The sequence below is a fragment of the Arachis stenosperma genome, chromosome 10 (genome assembly GCF_014773155.1).
Source record: "Arachis stenosperma cultivar V10309 chromosome 10, arast.V10309.gnm1.PFL2, whole genome shotgun sequence".
NCBI lineage: Eukaryota > Viridiplantae > Streptophyta > Magnoliopsida > Fabales > Fabaceae > Arachis > Arachis stenosperma.
The window spans coordinates 30,560,483-30,578,098 of NC_080386.1; the positions used below are offsets into that span (position 1 = coordinate 30,560,483).

Below are 17,616 nucleotides of genomic sequence, written 5' to 3' on the forward strand. Positions count from 1 at the left end.
GGGGAACTCATTGGAGGCCAGTGGACGTCCAGTGAGGCCTTCCTCAGTGGCGTTCACTGCCTCTTCTTCCTCCCAGAATTCGGCCATATTTATGGCTTTGCACTCTCCTTTTGGATTTTCTTCAGTGTTACTTGGGAGAGTGCTTGGGGGAAGTTCAGAAATTTTCTTGCTCAGCTGACCCACTTGTCCTTCCAAATTCCTAATGGAGGATCTAGTTTCAGTCATGAAACTTTGAGTGGTTTTGATTAGATCAGAGACCATGGTTGCTAAGTCAGAGGTATTCTGCTTAGAGCTCTCTGTCTGTTGCTGAGAAGATGATGGAAAAGGTTTACCATTGTTAAACCTGTTTCTTCCACCATTATTATTGAAACCTTGTTGAGATCTCTCTTGATTCTTCCATGAGAGATTTGGGTGGTTTCTCCATGAAGAATTATAGGTGTTACCATAGGGTTCTCCCAGGTAATTTACCTCTTCCACTGAAGGGTTCTCAGGATCATAAGCTTCTTCGTCAGATGAAGCATCCTTAGTACTGTTTGGTGCATTTTGCATTCCAGACAGACTTTGAGAAATCAGATTGACTTGTTGAGTCAATATTTTATTCTGAGCCAAAATGGCATTCAGAGTGTCAATTTCAAGAACTCCTTTCTTCTGACTAGTCCCATTGTTCACAGGATTCCTTTCAGAAGTGTACATGAATTGGTTATTTGCAACCATTTCAATCAGTTCTTGAGCCTCAGTAGGCGTCTTCTTCAGATGAAGAGATCCTCCAGCAGAGCTATCCAAAGACATCTTGGATAGTTCAGAGAGACCATCATAGAAAATACCTATGATGCTCCATTCAGAAAGCATGTCTGAAGGACATCTTTTGATTAATTGTTTGTATCTTTCCCAAGCTTCATAGAGGGATTCTCCATCCTTCTGTTTGAAGGTTTGGACTTCCACTCTAAGCTTACTCCATCTTTGTGGTGGAAAGAACTTTGCCAAGAAGGCATTGACTAGCTTTTCCCAAGAGTCCAGGCTTTCTTTAGGTTGAGAATCCAACCATATTCTAGCTCTGTCTCTTACAGCAAAAGGGAATAGCATCAGTCTATAGACCTCAGGGTTAACCCCATTAGTCTTGACTGTGTCACAGATTTGCAAGAATTCGGCTAAAAACTGATGAGGATCTTCCATTGGAAGTCCATGGAACTTGCAATTCTGTTGCATTAGAGAAACTAATTGAGGCTTAAGCTCAAAGTTGTTTGCTCCAATGGCAGGGATAGAGATGCTTCTCCCATAGAAATCAGGAGTAGGTGCAGTGAAGTCACCCAGCACCTTCCTTGCATTGTTGGCATTGTTGTTGTTTTCGGCTGCCATGTGTTCTTCTTCCTTGAAGAATTCGGTCAGGTCCTCTAAAGAGAGTTGTGCCTTGGCTTCTCTTAGCTTTCGCTTCAAGGTTCTCTCAGGTTCAGGGTCAGCTTCAACAAGAATGCCTTTGTCTCTGCTCCTGCTCATATGAAAGAGAAGAGAAAAAGAAAATGTGGAATCCTCTATGTCACAGTATAGAGATTCCTTGAAATGTCAGAGGAAAAGAGAAATAGAAAGAAGAAGGAGAAGAAGAATTCGAACTTTAGTTAGATAAGGTTCGAATTGTGCATTCAGAAGGAGTGGTACTCCATAAATAGAAGGATGTGGGAAGGAGGGAAGAGAATTTTCGAAAATTCATTTAAAAGATTTTGAAAACATTTTGAAAATTTGATTGATAATTTTCGAAAATTAAAAGTGAAAAAGAAATCAATTGATTTTTGAAAAAGATTTTGAAATTAGAAATTAAAAAGATTTGATTGAAAACTATTTTGAAAAAGATGTGGTTAAAAAGATTTAATTGAAAAGTTATGGTTTTAAAAAGATGTGATTGAGAAGATATGATTTGAAAACAATTTTAAAAGATATGATTTGAAAACAATTTGAAAAGATATGATTTTAAAAATTAATGACTTGCCTAACAAGAAAAGATATGATTCAAACATAAAACCTTCCTCAACAGAAAAGGCAACAATTTTGAGATGTTCAGTCAAATCATTAATTGTTAGTAAGTATCATTTAAAAAGGAAAGAAATTGATTTTGAAAACATTTGATTGAAAAGATTTGATTTGAAAAAGATTTGATTTTGAAAAACTAAAAAAATTGATTTGAAAACAAAATCTTCCCCCTAGCACCATCCTGGCGTTAAACGCCCAGAATGGTATACATTCTGGCGTTTAACGCCCAAAATGCTACCTCTTTGGGCGTTAAACGCCCAACCAGGTGCCCTGGCTGGCGTTTAAACGCCAGTCTGCCTTCTTCACTGGGCATTTTTGAATGCTCAGCTTTTTCTGTGTAATTCCTCTGCAGTATGTTCTGAATCTTCAATTCTTTGTATCATTGACTTGAAAAGACACAAATTAAAAATATTTTTGGATTTTTTTTTTGTGTTTTTCGAAAATTAAATGGGAAAAGGTATCAAAATTCTTAATGAGAATTCTAGGAATCAGTGCAATGCTAGTCTAAGACTCCGGTCCAGGAATTAGACATGGCTTCACAGCCAGCCAAGCTTTCAAAGAAAGCTTCGGTCCAAAACACTAGACATGGCCAGAGGCCAGCCAAGCCTTAGCAAATCACTGCTCCAAAAGCAAGATTGATAAGAAATCAACAAGTTCTTGTGGTGATAAGTTGAAACCTCGGTCCAATGAGATTAGACATGGCTTCTCAGCCAGCCAGATTTCAACAAATCATCATGAAACTCTAGAATTCATCTTCAAGAATTTCGAAAAAAAATAATACCTAATCTAAGCAACAAGATGAACCGTCAGTTGTCCAGCCTAAACAATCCCGGGCATAACACCAAAAACTTGATGTTGTTGCCGGATCTTGGCACTGATGTTACCAAAAGCTTGCTCAAAACTTGAACAATCCCCGGCAACGGCGCCAAAAACTTGGTGCGCGAAATTGTGAACAATACTTTTTCACAACTCAAATAATCCCCGGTAATGGCTCCAAGAACTTGGTGGCTCAATACCATGGCATTACACAACTTCGCACAACTAACCAGCAAGTGCACTGGGTCGTCCAAGTAATAAACCTTACGTGAGTAAGGGTCGATCCCACGGAGATTGTTAGTATTGAAGCAAGCTATGGTCATCTTGTAAATCTTAGTCAGGCAAACTCAGATGTATATGGTGATGAACGAAAATAACATAAAAGATAAGGATAGAGATACTTATGTAATTCATTGGTAGGAACTTCAGATAAACGCATGAAGATGCCTTCCCTTCCGTCTCTCTGCTTTCCTACTGCCTTCATCCAATCCTTTCTTACTCCTTTCCATGGCAAGCTCGTGTAGGGTCTCACTGTTGTCAGCAGCTACCTCCCATCCTCGCAGTGAAAGCTAATGCATACACTCTGTCACAGTGCTGCCAATCACCGGTGTGGTTCCCTCCCCTACCGGAATAGAATAACTCTTTTGCGTCTGTCACTAACGCCCAGTAGGTTACAGGTTTGAAGCACGTCACAGTCATTCAATCATTGAATCCTACTCAGAATACCACAGACAAGGTTAGACCTTCCGGGTTCTCTTGAATGCTGCCATCAGTTCTTGCCTATACCACGAAGACTCTGATCTCACGGAATGGCTGGCTCGTTTGTCAGGTGAGCACTCGGTTGTCAGGCGATCAACCATGCATCGTGCAATCAGAAATCCAAGAGATATTCACTAAGCCTCAAATGCTTGTAGAACAAGAGTGGTTGTCAGTCACTTTGTTCATGAGTGAGAATGGTGATGGGCGTCAATCATCACCTTCATCAAGTTGAAGAACAAGTGATATCTTGGAACAAGAACAAGCGGAATTGAATGAAAGATCAATAGTAATTGCATTAATACTCGAGGTACAGCAGAGCTCCACACCTTAATCTATGGTGTGTAGAAACTCCACCGTTGAAAATACATAAGCATAAGGTCTAGGCATGGCCGTGAGGCCAGCCTCCCCAAAGTGATCAAAGGATCTAAAATAATCCCCAGATGATAAATACAATAGTAAAAGGTCCTACTTATAGAAAACTAGTAGCCTAAGGTGTACAGAAATGAGTAAATGACATAAAAATCCTCTTCCGGGCCCACTTGGTGTGTGCTTGGGCTGAGCAATGAAGCAAATTTCGTGTAGAGACTCTTCTTGGAGTTAAACGCCAGCTTTGGTGCCAGTTTGGGCGTTTAACTCCCATTTGGGTGCCAGTTCCAGCGTTTAACGCTGGGATTTCTTGAGGTGACTTTGAACGCCGGTTTGGGCCATCAAAGCTTGGGCAAAGTATAGACTATCATATATTGCTGGAAAGCCCAGGATGTCTACTTTCCAACGCCGTTGAGAGCGCGCCAATTGGGCTTCTATAGCTCCAGAAAATCCGCTTCGAGTGCAGGGAGGTCAGAATCCAACAGCATCTGCAGTCCTTTTTGGTCTCTGGATCAGATTTTTGCTCAGGTCCCTCAATTTCAGCCAGAAAATACCTGAAATCACAGAAAAACACACAAACTCATAGTAAAGTCCAGAAAAGTGAATTTTAACTAAAAACTAATAAAAATATACTAAAAACTAACTAGATCATATCAAAAACATACTAAAAACAATGCCAAAAAGCATACAAATTATCCGCTCATCAAGGAATCTCAGGGATCTCAGGATGAGTGGGGTCTCTTGTGTGCTCCATCCTCTTCTTAGTGATGGGCTTGTCCTCATCAATAGGGGTGTCTCCCTCTATGTCAACTCCAACTGAATAACAGAGGTGACAAATGAGATGAGGGAAGGCTAACCTTGCCAAGGTGGAAGACTTGTCCGCCACCTTGTAGAGTTCTTGAGCTATGACCTCATGAACTTCCACTTCTTCTCCAATCATGATGCTATGAATCATGATGGCTCAGTCTAGAGTAACTTCGGACCGGTTGCTAGTGGGAATGATTGAGCGTTGAATTAACTCCAACCATCCTCTAGCCATGGGCTTGAGGTCATGCCTTCTCAATTGAACCGGCTTCCCTCTTGAATCTCTCTTCCATTGTGTGCCCTCTTCACATATGACTGTGAGGACTTGGTCCAACCTTTGATCAAAGTTGACCCTTCTAGTGTAAGGATGTTCATCTCCATGCATCATGGGCAAGTTGAATGCTAACCTTACATTTTCCGGACTAAAATCCAAGTATTTCCCCCGAACCATAGTGAGATAATTCTTTGGATCCGGGTTCACACTTTGATCATGGTTCTTGGTGATCCATGCATTGGCATAGAACTCTTGAACCATCAAGATTCCAACTTGTTGAATGGGGTTGGTAAGGACTTCCCAACCTCTTCTTCGGATCTCATGGCGGATCTCCGGATATTCACCCTTTTTGAGTGAAAAGGGGACCTCGGGGATCACCTTCTTCAAGGCCACAACTTCATAGAAGTGGTCTTGATGCACCCTTGAGATGAATCTATCTATCTCCCATGACTCGGAGGTGGAAGCTTTTGCCTTCCCTTTCCTCTTTCTAGAGGTTTCTCCGGCCTTGGATGCCATAAATGGTTATGGAAAAACGAAAAAGCAACGCTTTTACCACACCAAACTTAAAAGGTTTGCTCGTCCTCGAGCAAAAGAAGAAAGAAGAGAGTAGAAGAAGAAGAAATGAGGAAGAAGGGAGTGGCTTATGTATTCGGCCAAGGAGGGGGAGAAGTGGTGTTTAGGTTGTGTGAAAATGAAGGAGTGAAGAAGGGTATTTATAGGAGAGAGGGGGGATAGGGTTCGGCCATTATGGGTGGGTTTGGGAGGGAAAGTGGTTTGAATTTGAAGGGTGAGGTAGGTGGGGTTTTATGAAGGATGGATGTGAGTGGTGAAGAGAAAGATGGGAGTTGATAGGTGAAGGGTTTTTGGGGAAGAGGTATTGAGGTGATTGGTGAATGGGTGAAGAAGAAGAGAGAGAGTAGTGGGTTGGTGGGGATCCTGTGGGGTCCACAGATCCTGTGGTGTCAAGGAAAAGTCATCCCTGCACCAAATGGCATTCAAAATCACGTTTTGAGCCATTTCTGGCGTTAAACGCCGGGCTGATGCCCATTCCTGGCGTTTAACGCCAGGTTCTTGCCCTTTTCTGGCGTTTAACGCCAGTCTGGTGCCCCTTTCTGGCGTTAAACGCCCAGAATGGTGCCAGACTGGGCGTTAAACGCCCAACTGCTAGCCTCACTGGCGTTTAAACGCCAGTGGGTTCTTCCTCCAGGGTGTGCTGTTTTTCTTCCTGTTTTTCATTCTGTTTTTGCTTTTTCAATTGATTTTGTGACTTCTTATGATCATCAACCTAAAAAAATAAAATAACAAAGGAAAATAGATAAAATATAACATTGGGTTGCCTCCCAACAAGCGCTTCTTTAATGTCAGTAGCTTGACAGAGGGCTCTCATGGAGCCTCATATTTTCTCAGAGCAATGTTGGAACCTCCCAACACCAAACTTAGAGTTTGAATGTGGGGGTTCAACACCAAACTTAGAGTTTGGTTGTGGCCTCCCAACACCAAACTTAGAGTTTGACTGTGGGGGCTCTGTTTGACTCTGATTTGAGAGAAGCTCTTCATGCTTCCTCTCCATGGTGACAGAGGGATATCCTTGAGCCTTAAACACAAAGGATTCTTCATTCACTTGAATGATCAGTTCTCCTCCATCAACATCAATCACATCCTTTGCTGTGGCTAGGAAGGGTCTGCCAAGGATGATGGATTCATCCATGCACTCCCCAGTCTCTAGGACTATGAAATCAGTAGGGATGTAATGGTCCTCAATCTTCACCAAAACATCGTCTACAAGTCCATGAGCTTGTTTTCTTGAGTTGTCTGCCATCTCTAGTGAGATTCTTGCAGCTTGTACCTCAAAGATCCCTAGCTTCTCCATTACAGAGAGAGGCATGAGGTTTACACTTGACCCTAAGTCACACAGAGCCTTCTTGAAGGTCATGGTGCCTATGGTGCAAGGTATTGAAAACTTCCCAGGATCTTGTTTCTTTTGAGGTAATTTCTGCCTAGACAAGTCATCCAGTTCTTTGGTGAGCAAAGGAGGTTCATTCTCCCAAGTCTCATTTCCAAATAACTTGTCATTTAGCTTCATGATTGCTCCAAGGTATTTAGCAACTTGCTCTTCAGTGACATACTCATCCTCTTCAGAGGAAGAATACTCATCAGAGCTCATGAATGGCAGAAGTAAATCCAATGGAATCTCTATGGTCTCATTTTGAGCCTTAGATTCCCATGGTTCCTCACTAGGGAACTCATTGGAGGTCAGTGCACGCCCATTGAGGCCTTCCTCAGTGGCGTCCACTTCCTCTCTTTCCTCTCCAGATTCGGCCATGGTTATGGCTTTCCACTCTCCTTTTGGATTTTCTTCTGTATTACTTGGGAGAGTACTAGGAGGGAGTTCAATAACTTTCTTGCTCAGCTGTCCCACTTGTGCCTCCAAATTCCTAATGGAGGACCTTGTTTCAGTCATGAAACTTTGAGTGGTTTTGATTAGATCAGAGACCATGGTTGCTAAGTCAGAGGGGTTCTGCTTAGAATTCTCTGTTTGTTGCTGAGAAGATGATGGAAAAGGCTTGCCATTGCTAAACCTGTTTCTTCCACCATTATTGTTATTGAAACCTTATTGAGGTCTCTCTTGATTCTTCCATGAGAAATTTGGGTGATTTCTCCATGAAGAATTATAGGTGTTTCCATAGGGTTCTCCTAGGTAATTCACCTCTTCCATTGAAGGGTTCTCAGGATCATAAGCTTCTTCTTCAGAGGAAGCATCCTTAGTACTGCTTGGTGCATTTTGCATTCCAGACAGACTTTGAGAAATCAAATTGACTTGTTGAGTCAATATCTTATTCTGAGCCAAAATGGCATTCAGAGTATCAATCTCAAGAACTCCTTTCTTCTGACTTGTCCCATTGTTTACAGGATTTCTTTCAGAAGTGTACATGAATTGGTTATTTGCAACCATTTCAATGAGCTCTTGAGCCTCTGTAGGCGTCTTCTTCAGATGAAGAGATCCTCCAGCAGAGCTATCCAAAGACATCTTGGATAGTTCAGAGAGACCATCATAGAAAATACCTATGATGCTCCATTCAGAAAGCATGTCTGAGGGACACTTTCTGATTAATTGTTTGTATCTTTCCCAAGCTTCATAGAGGGATTCACCATCCTTTTGTCTGAAGGTTTGGACTTCCACTCTAAGCTTACTCAATTTTTGAGGTGGAAAGAACTTTGCCAAGAAGGCATTGACTAGCTTTTCCCAAGAGTCCAGGCTTTCTTTAGGTTGTGAGTCCAACCATATTCTAGCTCTGTCTTACAGCAAAAGGGAATAGCATCAGTCTGTAGACCTCAGGTTCAACCCCATTAGTCTTGACTGTGTCACAGATTTGCAAGAACTCAGCTAAAAACTGATGAGGATCTTCCAATGGAAGTCCATGGAACTTGCAATTCTGTTGCATTAGAGAAACTAACTGAGGCTTAAGCTCAAAGTTGTTTGCTCCAATGGCAGGGATAGAGATGCTTCTCCCATAGAAGTCGGGAGTAGGTGCAGTAAAGTCACCCAGCACCTTCCTTGCATTGTTGGCATGTTGTTGTTTTCGGCTGCCATAGGTTCTTCTTCTTTGAAGAATTCGGTCAGGTCCTCAACAGAGAGTTGTGCCTTAGCTTCTCTTAGCTTTCGCTTCAAGGTCCTTTCAGGTTCAGGGTCAGCTTCAACAAGAATGCCTTTGTCTCTGCTCCTGCTCATATGAAAGAGAAGAGAACAAGAAAATGTGGAATCCTCTATGTCACAGTATAGAGATTCCTTGAGGTGTCAGAGAAAAAGAAAAATAGAAGAAGGAGGTAGAAGAATTCGAACTTGATTAGATAGAGTTCGAATTGTGCATTAAGAAGGAGTGATACTCCATAAATAGAAGGATGTGAGAAGAGGGGAAGTAATTTTCGAAAATTAAGTAAAAGATTTTGAAAACATTTTGAAAAACACTAATTGATTTTCGAAAAATAAAAGTGGGGAAGAAATCAAGTGATTTTTGAAAAAGACTTTGAAAATAGAAATCAAAAAGATTTGATTGAAAACTATTTTGAAAAAGATGTGGTTAAGAAGATATGATTGGTTTTTAAAAAGATGTGATTGAGAAGATATGATTTGAAAAACATTTTTTTTTTAAAAAAAAAGATTTGATTTTAAAAATTAATGACTTGCCTAACAAGAAAAGATATGATTCAAACATTAAACCTTTCTCAACAGAAAAGGTAACAAACTTGAGATGTTCAATCAAATCATTAATTATTAGTAAGTATCTTTGAAAAAGGAAAGAAATTGATTTTGAAAACATTTGATTGAAAAGATATGATTTGAAAAAGATTTGATTTTGAAAAACTTTGAAAACTTGAAAAAAAATTGATTTGAAAAACAAAATCTTCCCTCTTGTGCCATCCTGGCGTTAAACGCCCAGAATGGTATCTGTTCCGAGGGTTACCTGAAACGGGCAGCTCGGTCGTCTTTAGGGAGGCCCGAGATGGGGGGATTGATGACCCGAGCTTGATATGCTGAGTGGTTGGTGGTGGTACCTGCAATGACACTCCGATGCTTAAGTTAGCATGGGTCCAAGCAGATATTGAGTAGAATTAGAGTATGAGTTATACCTGGGTGCTCCAGTGTATTTATAGTAGTTGGCCGTGATCTTCCCTGGATAAGATATTCTTATCTTATCTTATCTTTTGGGAGTTTTATCCCTATCTTTGTGGAACCGCCTTTTCCTAGGCCTCTTTGGCCTTTAGGTTTTTGGGCTTCGTTCCCTTTGATGGGCTTTCTCAGCTTTATTTGTCCGAGGTCCGACCTCAGGCGTGGGCCTTTGGGACGAGGTCGGACCTTTTATGAACTTGCCGAGTTTGGGGAGCTCGGTCAGGGTATGAACAGTGCCCCTGCCCGAGTTCGTCTCTTTGAGAGGTCGAGCTCGGGCATAGTAGTTTTTTCAAATTTCAAAGTGGCCGTTTCCTGCATTTATTGCATTTTACCGTTTTTCCTCGATTTCCGTTCGGGCTCTGTGAGGGCTTTATTTATTTGCCCCTTTCTTCGTTTTTTTCGTTTATCCTTTTTCGAGCATTGCTTCTTCTTTTCTCTTTGCTCTTCTTCCCTGAATCTCTCCGTGTGTTTCTCTGGGTTTTTCTTTGTGCCGTCGTTTCGTTCTCTTTGCTTCGGAGTTCGCCGTCTTCGTTTCTTTCTTTTCCAGGTTTGTTTCCATGCCTCCCTTTTTCTTGTACACATATGCCTTTCTGTTTTTTGCGTGGCTTTCTGTTTCTTTATGCCTGGGTTGCCCCGAGAAGAGGCGCCGCCATTGCTTTGTTGTTTGTACATGGGGGGGCTCTTTTTCTGGTTCTCTGGTATTTTGCTCCGGGTTTGCTGTATTTTCTTCTAAAAGATCTTTGTTTCTTGCTTTGCTGAATGGGTTTTTTGCGGTCTGCCTTTATGTGATTTTGTTTGCTGTTGTATTCTTCATTGTAGGCAAGAATTTTTATGTCTCGAAAGGTACTTCAAGCGATGTCGACCAAGATTCCAAGTGGTCTTGGTTGGGTAGATCCTGTTCCTCTAAAAGTCCCTTCTGTGGTAGATTCTGAGTATTTAGCTAGATTTCGTAGGCAATGTAGCATATGTGAAGATAGAGAGTCTGAGAGGGATTATGAACTAGTAGCCCCGGATTCCGAGGAGAGAGTTTGCTTCCCGCCTTTAGATAGTTCCGAGAAGCTCTTCTTTTACGCTTATGATTGTTTTTTCTCTAAGCTGAATGTCCGACTTCCTTTTACCGACCTGGAGTCTGAGGTTTTGTGGTCTTGTAACCTTGCCCCTACGCAGCTCCATCCGAATTCTTGGGCATTTTTAAAGCTGTTTCAACTTTTGTGTCAGTTTTTGGGCGTCTCCCCTCTATTTCTCTTTTTTCCTATCTGTTTGTGTTGACGAAGCCGGGGTCGGGTGGAGGTAAGGTGTCTTGGGTCTCTTTTAGGGCAAACCAGGGAAAGAAGTTTTGTACCTTGTATGATGAGTCCTTTCATGATTTTAAGAACTATTATTTCAAGGTCCGGGCTGCTGGAGATGTCCGACCTTTCTTTCTAGATGAGAGTGGGGAGCCTTCTTTTCCTCTTTGTTGGCAGGAAAATGTAGTGTCTGCCAAGTATACTCTTGAGAGTTTAGATGAGGTGGAGCAGGCTTTTGTGGGTGTGGTGAGCGGTTTATGGGGTCGGGCACCTCACTTGGACACGAAGAAAATGTTGGGAGATCCAAGCCTTCTCCGTTCCGAGTTAGGTAGTTCCCGACCTCTCCGAGTTTCATCTTTTTAGTATTTGGCTTTGCTTGTTTTGGTGGAATTTCTGTTGTGATAATCCCTTTCTTTTGTTTCTGCAGAGATGTCTTCTCAGGCGGATTCCATGAAGTTCCTTCGTCGGTCGAAGAAGTCTGCGGCTGCTCGGAATATCGAGGCTGAGGCTTCTGCCCGATCTTCTCCGCAGAAGCCTACTTTGGGTGTTCAGACTCGGTCGAAGACCATTCCGACTCCTCAGTTCCGAGCTATAACTCAAGATCCTCCGACCTCTGGGCCCGGTCACCTTTCCCCGCCTTCGACCTCGGGTCCTCCCCCCAAGAAACAGAAGACCTCTCAGGAGCTTGCGGGTTTTAATGACAAGGATTTTGATGCTCTTGGTTGGATTGAGCAGCATATCCTTCCTCAGACCTTTATTTCTACTGATGATGTGTCTATGGAGCATCATTTTCAGTATATGGCGCGGAGCTGTGTTCGGATGGCTAGTCTTCATGCCGCTATTGCCCGGGAGTTCAAGAAATCTCCTCTTAGGGCGACTAGCTCCCGACTTGAGAAGGCTCAGTCCGAGCTTGATAAGATTAGTCAACTGAAGGCTGCCAGGATTACTGAGCTGGAGGCTTCTTTGGAGAAAGAGAAAGCTAGGGCTACTGCGGCTGTGGCGTCAGCGAAGACATCTGAGGAGATGGCGAAGGCGGCCACAGAGAATTATACCCGGCTATATGCCGAGCTTGTGGAGACGAAGGAGGAGTTGCAATCTGCGCAGGACAAGTTTTACGAGCTGGAAGGTCATGTGGCCAAGGGTATGGACGCTATGTTTGAAAATCTGAAGGCTCAGGTCCGGGTTCTTGCTCCCGACCTGGATCTGAGTTTATTTAGTACGGATAACGTTGTGGTGGAGGGAAGGATTGTTCCTGCTCCAAACGAGGATGAGGTTCCGGCGTCCGACCCCGAAGTTCCTGTTGAGAACCCGACTTCCTCTTTGGCCGGGAATGGATCTGGTGTGGGGGTTTCAAACCCGGGTGACGTTGCCGTCGATGCAGTCCCGATTTCTATGTTTGCTCCGCAGCCTTCTGTTGATGAGGAGTCTGGAAAGGTCCTTGATCCTTTGTAATCTTTTTATTTTTGGTGTTTTGCCCGACCTGTGGGTTCTTTGGATGGTTTCTGTTGAACGCTTTTGGACACCTTTTTTGCTTTATTAGCTACTTGTGGTAACTTTTAGCTTATTATGCGGTGTTTTGTTCACGTTTTGACTTTCTGTTCCGCTTTTATGCTTTTTAGTTGTTTTTGGATAACAACTTTTTAGCTAGCGTTTTGAAATTCTTGTTTTAGCCTTTGTTCGCGTTTTGGCTTTTGTTTCCGCTTTTATGCTTTTTAGTTGTTTTTTGGCTAACAACTTTCTAGCTAGCGTTTTGAAACTTTTGTTTTAGCCTTGTTTCGCGTTTTGGCTTTTGTTTCCGCTTTTATGCTTTTTAGTTGTTTTTGGATAACAACTTTTTAGCTAGCGTTTTGAAATTCTTGTTTTAGCCTTTGTTCGCATTTTGGCTTTTGTTTCCGCTTTTATGCTTTTTAGTTGTTTTTTGGCTGACAACTTTCTAGCTAGCGTTTTGAAATTCTTGTTTTAGCCTTTGTTCGCGTTTTGGCTTTTGTTTCCGCTTTTATGCTTTTTAGTTGTTTTTTGGCTAACAACTTTCTAGCTAGCGTTTTGAAACTTTTGTTTTAGCCTTGTTTCGCGTTTTGGCTTTTGTTTCCGCTTTTATGCTTTTTAGTTGTTTTTGGATAACAACTTTTTAGCTAGCGTTTTGAAATTCTTGTTTTAGCCTTTGTTCGTGTTTTGGCTTTTGTTTCCGCTTTTATGCTTTTTAGTTGTTTTTTGGCTGACAACTTTCTAGCTAGCGTTTTGAAACTTTTGTTTTAGCCTTGTTTCGCGTTTTGGCTTTTGTTTCCGCTTTTATGCTTTTTAGTTGTTTTTGGATAACAACTTTTTAGCAAGCGTTTTCGAAACTTCCTTTGATTTCGTTCTTTCGCTTGAACTTTTTAGTTGTTCGTGTGTAGCAACTTTTTAGTAAGCGTTTTCGAAATCTTGGACCTCGGGCCTTCGAGTACCTCCTTTTGTTGGGTCCGACTTTGTCGTTTGGTCGGCCCTTTTTAAGTTATTTTTGTAATCTCTTTTTGGCCTTTTTGAGCCTTTTCAGAGTTACTTTATAACTTCTCACATTAATTTGAACCTCGTCGCTTTATCTTTGCCGACCTTGTGTGGCCTTTTGGCAAATGATTTTTTGCGTTTTGTCGAGCATAAATTAATGCGCCTTGGCGGGGTACTTTCTAGGACTCGTTTCATCATGAGGAAAATATAGGAAAAAATTTGATTAGTATTAAAAAAGAAAGAATATTTACAGAGTGTTTACCCTTTGACTAGGTCGGGTGTCTTACTTAACCGGGTGTCTCATTAAAAAACCCTTGTAGGGAAAAAGAGTACACCTCGGGTTAAGTTTTTCTAGCTGTAGTACCGTCTTAGATTGCAGGCGTGCCAGGCCCTGGGCAGCTCGTTGCCTTCTAGGTCGGATACTTTGTAATAGCCTGTTCCTAAGACTTCTGTTACCTTGTAGGGCCCTTTCCAATTTGCGGCTAGCTTTCCTTCTCCCGACTTTTGTGTTCCGATGTCATTTCGGATTAGAATTAGGTCGTGAATGGAGAAGCTTCGCTTTATTACTTTTTGATTGTATCTGAGGGCCGTTCGCCGCTTTAAGGCTTCTTCTCGAATCCGAGCTCTTTCTCGGACCTCGGGGAGGAGGTCGAGTTCTTCCCTTTGTGCCTGCGGGTTATCTTTTTCATTGTAGAAGATGACTCTGGGTGACCCTTCATCTATTTCGATAGGAATCATTGCCTCCATCCCGTATGCTAGTCGGAACGGTGATTCTCCCGTTGTAGAGTGTGGGGTTGTCCGATATGCCCATAGTACCTGGGGGAGCTCCTCGGCCCATGCCCCTTTGGTCTCTTGGAGTCTTCGTTTTAACCCGGCCAAGATGACTTTATTTGCAGCTTCTGCTTGTCCATTGGCTTGTGGGTGCTCTACTGATGTGAATTGCTGTTTGATTTTTAGTTCGGCCACCAATTTTTGAAAACTTGTGTCCGTGAATTGTGTTCCATTGTCTGTTGTGATGGAGTAGGGGACTCCGAACCTTGTGACAATGTTTTTGTATAGGAATTTGCGGCTTTTCTGAGCCGTAATGGTGGCTAAGGGTTCAGCTTCGATCCATTTTGTGAAGTAGTCGACCCCTACTATGAGGTATTTGACTTGCCCCGGTCCTTGTGGGAATGGGCCGAGTAGGTCGAGTCCCCATTTTGCGAAGGGCCATGGTGCAGTAATGCTGATAAGGTCTTCGGGTGGTGCCTTGTGAAAATTGGCGTGTTTTTGGCAGGGGAGGCATATTTTCACAAACTCTGTTGCGTCTCTTTGCAAGGTCGGCCAGTAGAACCCGGCCCTGACTACTTTTTTGGATAGTGCCCGAGCTCCGAGATGGTTCCCACACATGCCTTCGTGGACTTCTTCGAGGACGCCTTTTGTTTCTGAGGTTGGAACGCACCTAAGGAGGGGATTCGAGAGTCCTCTTCTGTATAATACGTCGTGAATTAGTGTATAATTCTGGGCGTCCTTTGTGAGCCTCTTAGCTTCTTTTCTTTCGGCGGGGAGAGTTCCCGACTTCAGGTAGTTGAGTATGGGGGTCATCCATCCTTGCTTTTGGCTGGATATATTTAGTGCTTCTTCCTCCCTTAGCACGGAGGGCGATTGTAAGGTTTCCTGGAGGAGACTTCTGTTGTTGCCTCCGGGTTTGGTGCTGGCGAGCTTTGAGAGGGCGTCTGCCCGGGCGTTTTGTTCCCGGGGTATGTGCTGGATCTGTATTTCTGGAAAGTGGCGTAATTGTGCCTGTGTTTGGTCCAGGTATTTCTTCATAGTTGGGTCTTTGGCCTGGTAGTTTCCATTTACTTGTGATGTGACGACCTGGGAGTCACTGAAGATTGTGATTTTCTGGGCTCCGACCTCTTCGGCTAGCTTTAGACCTGCTAGTAGGGCCTCGTATTCGGCCTGGTTGTTCGACGCCTGGAACCCGAATTTTAGGGATAGTTCTATCCGTGTTCCTTGGTCGCTTTCGAGTATAACCCCGGCTCCGCTTCCTGTTTTGTTTGAGGACCCGTCGACATATAGGTTCCATGAGAGTGGGGTTCCAGGGGTTTCAGTGTATTCTGCGATGAAGTCGGCTAGATACTGAGACTTTATGGCAGTCCGGGCTTCATAGTGGAGGTCGAACTCGGACAGTTCCACCGCCCATTGTAGTATTCGTCCTGCCAGGTCTGTTTTTTGCAGGATGTGTCTCATGGGTTGGTTTGTCCGGACTTTGATGGTGTGGGCTTGAAAGTAGGGTCGGAGCCTCCGAGCTGTGAACACTAGGGCGTAGGCGAATTTTTCTATTTTCTGATAGTTTAATTCGGCCCCTTGCAGTGCCTTGCTTACAAAGTATATGGGGTGTTGTCCTTGGTTATTTTCTCGTATTAACGCTGAAGCGATTGCTCGATGTCCGACCGAGAGGTATAGTACGAGCTCTTCCCCTTTTAGAGGTCGGGTTAGGACTGGTGGCTGCCCGAGGAATTCCTTGAATTCTTGGAAGGCTTTTTCGCACTCCGGGGTCCACGAGAAGGGTTTCCCTTTCTTTAGGAGTGAGTAGAGAGGTAGTGATTTTATCGCTGATCCTGCCAAGAATCTTGATAGGGCGGCCAGCCTTCCATTCAGTTGTTGTACTTCTTTGACACACGTCGGGCTCTTCATATTAAGTATTGCTTGGCATTTGTCCGGGTTTGCTTCGATGCCCCTTTGAGTTAGCATGAAGCCTAAGAACTTTCCGGCTTCTGCGGCGAAGGTGCACTTCGTCGGGTTAAGTCGCATGTCGTGTTTTCTGAGGGTGCCAAAGACACTGGTGAGGTCGGTCAGCAAGTTTCTATCTTCTTGTGTCTTTACCAGCATGTCGTCGACGTATACCTCTAGTTGTAGTCCGATGTGCTCTGAGAACACTTTGTTCATTAGCCTTTGGTAGGTTGCCCCTGCGTTCTTCAGCCCGAAGGGCATTACTACGTAGCAGTAGTTTGCCCTTGGGGTTATGAACGAGGTCTTTTCTTGGTCAGGTCCATACATCGGGATTTGGTTGTATCCCGAGTATGCGTCCATGAAGGAGAGATATCTATAGCCTGAGGCTGCGTCTACTAAGGCGTCGATGTTTGGTAGTGGATATGGATCTTTGGGGCAGGCTTTGTTGAGATCTGTGTAGTCGACGCACATCCTCCACTTTCCATTGGGCTTTTTTACCAGGACCACGTTTGCGAGCCATAGGGGGTATTTTACTTCCCTAATGAACCCTGCATCTAGTAGCGCTTGTACTTGTTCTTCTATTGCTTGCATGCGTTCGGGCCCGAGCTTCCTGCGTCTTTGTTGGACAGGTCGGGATCCCGGGTATACTGATAGCTTATGGCACATCAGGTCGGGGCTTATGCCTGGCATGTCGGAGGCTTTCCAGGCGAAGAGGTCGGAATTCTCCCTTAAGAGGTTTATGAGTTCCTCTTTTAGGCTTGCCTCGAGGTTTGCCCCTATGTTTGTTATTTTTTCAGGTGTGCTCCCGATCTGGACTTTTTCGGTTTCTCCCTCTGGTTGTGGCCGAAGATCTTCTCGGGCTTGAACTCGTCCGAGTTCTATCGTGTTGATCTCTTTCCCTTTTAGGCTTAGGCTTTCGTTGTAGCATCGCCGTGCTAGCTTTTGGTCGCCCTTTAGGGTAGCGATTCCTTTTGTGGTAGGGAACTTCATACAGAGGTGCGGGGTCGAGACTATAGCTGCCAGTCTGTTCAAGGTTGGTCGTCCGATGAGGGCATTGTATGCTGAAGTGACGTCGACTACGATGTAGTCGATGCTTAACGTTTTAGATTGCTCGCCTCTTCCAACGGTAGTGTGTAGCAAGATGTATCCTAAGGGATGGATTGGGGCGTCCCCTAGCCCAAATAGGTCGGTGGGATAGGCTTTTAGCTCTTTTTCCTCAAGTCCGAGCTTGTCGAAGGCCGCTTTGAACAGGATATCTGCTGAGCTTCCTTGGTCAATCAGGGTTCGATGTAAGTTGGCGTTTGCTAGAACAACGGTGATCACCATTGGATCGTCGTGCCCGGGTATTATCCCTTGAGCATCTTCTCGGGTAAATGAGATAGTGGGTAACTCGGGCAGGGGACTGTCTTCTCGGACATGAT

General features: G+C 43.6%; 2 non-coding genes across 2 annotated transcripts; both read left to right on the forward strand.

Annotated features, from left to right (window-relative positions):
• The first annotated feature begins 843 nt into the window (after window positions 1-843).
• LOC130959671 (small nucleolar RNA R71) lies at window positions 844-951 on the forward strand. The gene has a single exon (XR_009078740.1). It is a non-coding gene; the product is annotated as a small nucleolar RNA R71 (small nucleolar RNA).
• A 7,172-nt stretch (window positions 952-8,123) lies between these two features.
• Window positions 8,124-8,231, forward strand: LOC130959051 (small nucleolar RNA R71). The gene has a single exon (XR_009078147.1). It is a non-coding gene; the product is annotated as a small nucleolar RNA R71 (small nucleolar RNA).
• The last annotated feature ends 9,385 nt before the right edge of the window (window positions 8,232-17,616 follow it).